A 7,954-nucleotide genomic window follows, 5' to 3' on the forward strand; every position below is an offset into this window, starting at 1 on the left:
ACTTTGATAAAAGTCAGGACTGCTGACCCCACGTGACTTTTGCATAACATCTCAGTGTATAAAAGTAGACCATGGAAAATAAAGAATTGGGATCAGTTTCTCGAAATACTGGTCTCCCCATGTCGCTCTCTCTCTCACTCTGGTTGAGTCTCCATCTGGAGCGCGGAACCCACCATGCTTACTAATTATGCCTGGGCTTCTAAGATCCAACTGGGGAGGCCTCAGGGTCTCCTCTCCTTCGGGAGAACGGAAGGACGCCTGCAGCCTACGTAAGTGGTGCAAACTTCTTGTCTTGAAGTTTTATTGGTCCCCCACGTAAACCAAGCTACTCAGCCTCTTTTCTCCACTGAATTTTCCTACTGAGCTATCCTCATCCTATTACTCTTTATATCTTTGATAAAATATTTAAATAAATAGGTCGCCGACGCCGTCCCCGCTTCGAATACCCTGGATCAGCCGGGGCAGGACCCCGGCAGGTGGCGCCCGAACAGGAACGATTCGAAGGTAGGTCCCCAACCCTTTCCCCCAGTGTTCAATTTTAGGGACGGATAGGACCCCACTCAGGGTGCCGCGGACCCCCCCTGTAGGATAGACAGGGCGAGAGGAGTGGGAAGTGTTGAAAGTGTTAAAGAGTTAGACTTAGAGAGAGAAAACAGTTTCTGAAGTTAAAAGGCCAAAGAAAAGCCTGATCTTCGTAAACCAAGCTACTCAGCCTCTTTTCTCCACTGAATTTTCCTACTGAGCTATCCTCATCCTATTACTCTTTATATCTTTGATAAAATATTTAAATAAATAGGTCGCCGACGCCGTCCCGCTTCGAATACCCTGGATCAGCTGGGGCAGGACCCCGGCAGTACACGTAACCAGAAACAAGAAGAGTATCCAGGTCACTGACCTCAGGTATGGCTGGATGAGTATGTAGCCATGCTTAAGAAAAAGTAATTTCCTGGTTGTCCAGTGGTTAGTTCACACTTTCACTGCTGAGGATGCTGGGTTCCATCCCTGGTCAGGGAACTGAGATCCTGCAAGCTGCATGGCATACTACCTACCACCCCCAACCCTACCAAAAAAAAAAAAGGTAAGCAATGGAATAGAGGCAGTTATGCCGCATTGAAGTGTGTGTTTTAAATGAATTGCAACAAACAGGAGAAGACCATTGCAATAGATTTATTCCACAGGAAGAAAGCTCATTGTGAATAAAGCTGATATCTGCCTGCTTACAAAACGCCTACCTTCACTCTTACCAGCTCCATCCTGCACTCTGGGGCTGGGTATTTGTATCCTCTACTCCCTGTATACTTCTGTTGAGAGACTGTATACCATGGTCAGGTGTATTTAGAGCTCTGCAACAAATAAAGATTCCCATGAAACTTAGTCAAAATGTAACAGAAAAGAGCTGTGAGGAAGAAAGAGATAAAAGATAAGATAAGAAAAAGCTATGTTTCAAAGTAGTGTACTTCAATGCAGAGGGAAAGAGTGAGGGAGATAAGGGAAGAAAGAGGCAAAGAGAGCCAGTAGAGATGGGGAGTGAAGAATAAAGAGGATGAAAAGAGGAGAATACATCTGATGAAAGGAAAGTGGGAATGGGGATAATGTATTCAACATGTTTCCAATCACCTCACTCCTTATTTTTTTAGATACTAATTTCAATTACCTCACAGAAATAGGAGAACTTTATTCTTAAACTCGCATAGCCATCAGCTAGTACTTGGCAGTACTTGCTTACATGCAGAAAACAACATAACCATAAAATGCCTTTTATCAATGAAATAGAAATTCACATAGTTATGATGATATCAAGTTGTATGCATTGACTCATTATTCATAAATGCTGAGATGTCATAGCTTTCTCATAGCCTTCTTGGAACAAAATCTACACTATTAAAGGAAAATTACTTTTAGAAATTCAAGACTTCCTTGAAAATAGGCAATCAAAATTCTCAAATATTTAGAGGAGTCACTCATAGCCTTATCCTAATATAAACCTGGAATTAGAATTTTCCAGTTGGTTTCCTGATTAACATGCAGCTATTCCACAAAATGGCAATAGAAGCAAAATTTTGACACTTTCATAATAGCTAGAGTCTTTTTTAAATGTCATCCCACTTTGCCTGACCAATAATTTGTATATACTTGTATTTATTGGATATATACATATATATGTATTAGTATTTCTTCCTTGGCATTCCAGACATACTTGCAAAAGAATATTTAAAAAAGAATGGTGCACAGACAATGTGTAGGTGATTTATTTTGGAAATTAAATGACTTTCCATCTTAAAGTTTTTGTTAATTAGAAGGCATTAGCTTCATACATTTCAACTCCTTAAGATAAATCAGCTCAGTATGTGACCAAAAAAAATCATAGAAATTTCCTCCAATTATATATTAGCCAGTCCAAATTTATAATTGTACTTAAGGCTTAAAATAAAAGAGTTTATATGTAAAGATGCTTTCTGTCCATTTTTCTTTTTTAACTCTTGGTAAATAAATATGACGTACAGTAGTCTTAGAGCATGGCATGCATTTGTTTTGTCCCACATTTTGTACAGCAACCACTGAATAAAGAGGGGCCCAGAGAAAATTACAATCATATTGGCATTGATATAGCACTGCTAAGAAGAGGTGATATAACTCAGTCTTAGATTGCACCCTCAAGAAATCATGTTGAATTTCACAACAAGTAAGCATCTTGACAAATCCTTCTGAGTATGATGAGAGCAGCTTGCAAAAATAGCATAAGAGTACATCTTGGATAACATCTCAGATACATCAATTTTGTTCTGGAAACTGTTACGGTATTATACTTAACTAGAGGTATAGCAAGGCACTTTTTCAGCCACACTATAGATCTTACTAAGTCAGTGCCAAAAATATTTTTATACTACCAAATTTATCAGTGGCTTAAAATTGCACGTTTTTAATTCTGATATTTTATGAACCTTATAGTGATAAATGTATTAACATTGGAAAAGTACTCTGACTCTCACAAGTGTTACACATTGGCTAAACTACAAAGACACCTTGCTGCTGCTGCTGCTAAGTCACTTCAGTTGTGTCTGACTCTGTGCGACCCCAGAGATGGCAGCCCACCAGGCTCCCCCGTCCCTGGGATTCTCCAGGCAAGAACACTGGAGTGGGGTGCCATTTCCTTCTCCAATGCATGAAAGTGAAAAGTGAAAGTGAAGTCGCTCAGTTGTGTCCGACTCCTAGCGACCCCATGGACTGCAGCCTACCAGGCTCCTCCGTCCATGGCATTTTCCAGGCAGGTGTACTGGAGTGGGATGCCATTGCCTTCTCCGACAAAGACACCTTAGAGTAACATTATTTTCAAATTTTGATACTCCACATTATATTGTTTTTCTAAGTTCTATTATTTAAATTGTGCTTATGTGGAGCAGAAGAGAAACTTGATTTTCCCACAAATACCATGGATACCAATATCCCAAAATTACAAACTTCTACTGATGCTGAAGATTAAACTCCAGTACTTTGGCCACCTGATACAAAGAAGTGATTCAAGACCCTGATGCTGGGAAAGACTTAAGACAGGAGGACAAGGGGACGACAGAGGATGAGATGGCTGAATGGCATCGTTGATTCAATGGATGTGAGTTTGAGCAAGCACCAGGAGTTGGTGATGAACAAGGAAGCCTGGAGTGCTACAGTCCAAGGTGTCGCAAAGGGTGGGATGGGACTGAGCGACTGAACTGAATTGAATTTAACTGAACTGACTGAAGCTCTGCACTCATTAGTTTATTTATTTAACCTTTAACATAGTAAATGAACTTCTATGTTCCTGTGTATAGTTTGTTCACCATTTTATCCCTAGCACTGAATATAATGCCTGGCATATAGTAGGCATACAACAGAAGTATTGCAGGTATATTTGGTAGTGTTATGCAATGGCAGAACAAAAGTTGTACTTAGGAAAAGAGTCCTGAAATTCCATGCTTCTTTTTTGAATTCTAACAGAAAATTGTCACTCAAGCCATGACACACTTACATGGATAATAAGCACATATATTTGTCATAGACTGGATGAAAGCCACATTATCCTGTTATATTATTATCCTGTCACTGTCCTAGAGCCACACAAGCAGACAAACTGATATATAATAGGGTTGAAAAGCAAAGCAAGATCCCAGATGAAACCTAGATTAAGAGATTTCTCTATTATCTTACATAAACACGGGAAAGGAGCTTAGGGTGCCATGATCAAGAAGAATGTCAAACTAAACAAGTTGGTACTGAGGACAGAGGCAGAATTGATTTCTGAGAAAAAAAAATCCTCCTACAGATTAAAAATAGTTTTGGAGAACCATTAAGTATGAAATACTAACCAGAAGCAAGTAGCAAATTATTCCCTACATCCTCTGTCCTCAGGTTAGGAAATATCAGTCGAAGAATAAAGACGGCTGAGTGTCAAAGAATTAATGCTTTTGAACTACGGTGCTGGAGAAGACTTTCAAGGGTCCCTTGGATTACAAGGAGATCAAACTTGTAGGAGTCAATTGACTTTAGGAGTCAATCCTAAAGGAAATCAATGCTGAATATTCATTGGAAGAACTAATGGTGAAGCTTGAAGCTCCAATACATTGGCCACTTGATGCAAAGAACCGACTCATTGCAAAAGACCTTGATGCTGGGAAAGATTGAAAGCAGGAGAAGGGGATGGCAGAGGAGGAGATGGCTGGACGACATCACTGACTCAATAGTCATGAGTTTGAGCAGACTTTGGGAGATGGTGAAGAAGAGGGAAGACTGGTGCCCTACAGTCCATGGGCTCACAAAGAGCTGCACTCAACTTAGCAACTTAACAAGTTGAAGAATTCACTTGAGATGACCCCTTTCATCTACCTAATGTTCAAACTGGCTTCCTGGGAGAACCAGAACATCACACATACCCAGAGTACTTCCCTGAAAAACCAGCAGTATTCTGTCGTGAAGGAAATGCCCATCGAGTAGGTAACTTTAGTGGTGTATGTTCGAATTTCTATTGGCTGTACTTAATCTTGGCACTACATCTGACCAATACTAGTAGAGTCCAGTTAGAGGAAAGAAAATTTAAAACCACCCATGTAACTGAAAGACCATAAGGCCCCCAAATTTTACAACATTCTATAAAGATAATGAAATTAAAAAAATTAGATTCAGACATGTGGATCAGAGAGGGAGATTCAGAATTTTACATTCTGTTCATTATTTTATTTTATTTATTTATTTTCAAATGTTTACTTTTTTGGCCACTCTGGGTCTTAGTTGCATCACACAAAATCTTTTATTTGTGGCATGGAAACTCTTAGTTGTATCGTATGGGATCTAGTTTCATGACCAGGGATCGAACTCAGGCTTCCTGCACTGTGTACAGAGTCAGCCACTGGACCACCAGGGAAGTTCCTGTTCAATATTTTAAAGTTTCACAGGGCCACAAAGACCAGTGATGATATCAACAGATTTAAAATTAAAAGGGAAAGGGAAAATATAACTTAAATTTTAGAGATGATATTCTTCCTAAATTTTCTCTCAGGGTATACTGAATAGTAGGCAAACAAAATTAGTGATAAAAGACTGAATGAATACAAGTGAATATAAATGAACCTATCTAAGAAAGACAGTTTTGTGAAAACACAAATCACTGCTGGTTGTTAAATATATGATTTCCCATGTATTATACATTTCTGAGATATTTTATAATTTAAAATTTTAATATGATGATCCCTGTGCCTATGCTAATAGTTTTTAATCAGGATAAAATATTTGCTAAGCAAAGATTTTTTTAAATGTTAGACTAAAACTTCAAGAGATTTTCTAATTTATTAATTCCATAAATTGATTTCATATATCACTAGAAAAATGAAATGCACAAGACATTCCAAATGACATTGTGAGTGTAAGTTGGAATGACAAAATTAATGTGTAGTTATTGGAAACAGTGTTACACTCTCTAGAGAAATCTGACGCTGTTAATATGGCCTAAGAATGTAACTTCTAAAATAAATATTACATTCATTTATTCTTACTATTGTGGGTGATGAACAAGAAAAAAAATTTTTCAAAAAGTATAATTATAAAAAATACATTCAAAAGTACTTGCAGGTGATGTCTGCTTCTAGCCATGTAGAGTGAGAGACTGGGTTTATTTTCTCATCCTCAAGAACTGAAAAATGAAACAAAATATATCAAGTGAAGACCTACAAACATTGGAAATAGGCAAGATAAGATGGAGATCCCTGAGGTGAGGGAAACAAATAAGCTAAGTCTTCTGATTGTCCCAGATTCTTGGCTGAAGGCAATTTCTAGTCTACAAGGTAAGGAAGGGAATTCCAAACACAGCTTAGAGGACTCTCTGAGTTGGAGAGATGAATTGGAAATTGGGAACCCCAGGTGGCATAATGATAAACAATCTGCTTGCCAATGAAGCAGACAGAAAGAGACAAGAATTTGATCCCTGGATAGAGAAGATCCCCTCAAGATGGAAATGGCAACCCACTTCAATATCCTTTCCTGAAACAGTCCATGGACAGAGGAGCCTGGAGGGCTACAGTTAATGGGGTTTCAAAGAGTCGGACATGACTGAGCAACTGAGAATGCACAGGCACACACACACACACACACACACACACACACACACACACACACACACAAGGTGACTGTAATTTGTAAACAGGACTGAAGAATAGATACCCAGGGTGAAACAGAGAAAGCTACAAAAATGTGCAGAAGGGTCCACTTTAATCTTTGGCTTAGTGCTTCCTGGGTATTTATAAGAATGATTTATGAGTTTACCTGAGGTTGTGGGGGGTGGGGAAAGACCGGAAAACAGTAGACTGAACAATAGTCAGAGTTCTCATAAGGCTGGGGTTAACTTATTTTCCCACCAGCCAAAATAAAAAGAGCAGATAACACAAGAGACATCAGAAGAGACCTTAAAAATGCAATGCATAAGTAGTACAGTTAAATTAGTCATAGATTAAAGACTGCTCCGTATTTGGAATCAGATCAGATCAGTAGCTCAGTCGTGTCTGACTCTTTGCGACCCCATGAATCGCAGCACGCCAGGCCTCCCTGTCCATCACCAACTCCCGGAGTTCACTCACACTCACGTCCATCGAGTCAGTGATGCCATCCAGCCATCTCATCCTCTGTCGTCCCCTTCTCCTCTTGCCCCCAATCCCTCCCAGCATCAGAGTCTTTTCCAATGAGTCAACTTTTCCCATGAGGTGGCCATAGTACTGGAGTTTCAGCTTTAGCATCGTTCCTTCCAAAGAAATCCCAGGGCTTATCTCCTTCAAAATGGACTGGTTGGATCTCCTTGCAGTCCAAGGGACTCTCAAGAGTCTTCTCCAACACCACAGTTCAAAAGCAGCAATTCTTCAGTGCTCAGCCTTCTTCACAGTCCAACTCTCACATTCATACATGACCACAGGAAAAACCATAGCCTTGACTAGACGAACATTTGTTGGCAAAGTAATGTCTCTGCTTTTGAATATGCTATCTAGGTTGGTTATAACCTTCCTTCCAAGGAGTAAGTGTCTTTTAATTTCATGGTTGCAGTCACCATCTGTAGTGATTTTGGAGCCCAGAAAAATAAAGTCTGACACTGTTTCCACTGTTACCCCATCTATTTCCCATGAAGTGGTGGGACCGGTAGCTATGATCTTTGTCTTCTGAATGTTGAGCTGTAAGCCAACTTTTTTGCTCTCCACTTTCACTTTCATCAAGAGGCTTTTGCGTTCCTCTTCACTTTCTGCCATAAGGGTGGTGTCATCTGCATATCTGAGGTTTTTGAGATTTCTCCTGGCAATCTTGATTCCAGCTTGTGTTTCTTCCAGTCCAGTATTTCTCATGAGGTACTCTGCATAGAAGTTAAATAAACAGGGTGACAATATACAGCCTTGACGTACTCCTTTTCCTATTTGGAACCAGTCTGTTGTTCCATGTCCAGTTCTAA

This window comes from Bos taurus, chromosome 5, assembly GCF_002263795.3.
Source record: "Bos taurus isolate L1 Dominette 01449 registration number 42190680 breed Hereford chromosome 5, ARS-UCD2.0, whole genome shotgun sequence".
Taxonomy (NCBI): Eukaryota; Metazoa; Chordata; class Mammalia; order Artiodactyla; family Bovidae; genus Bos; species Bos taurus.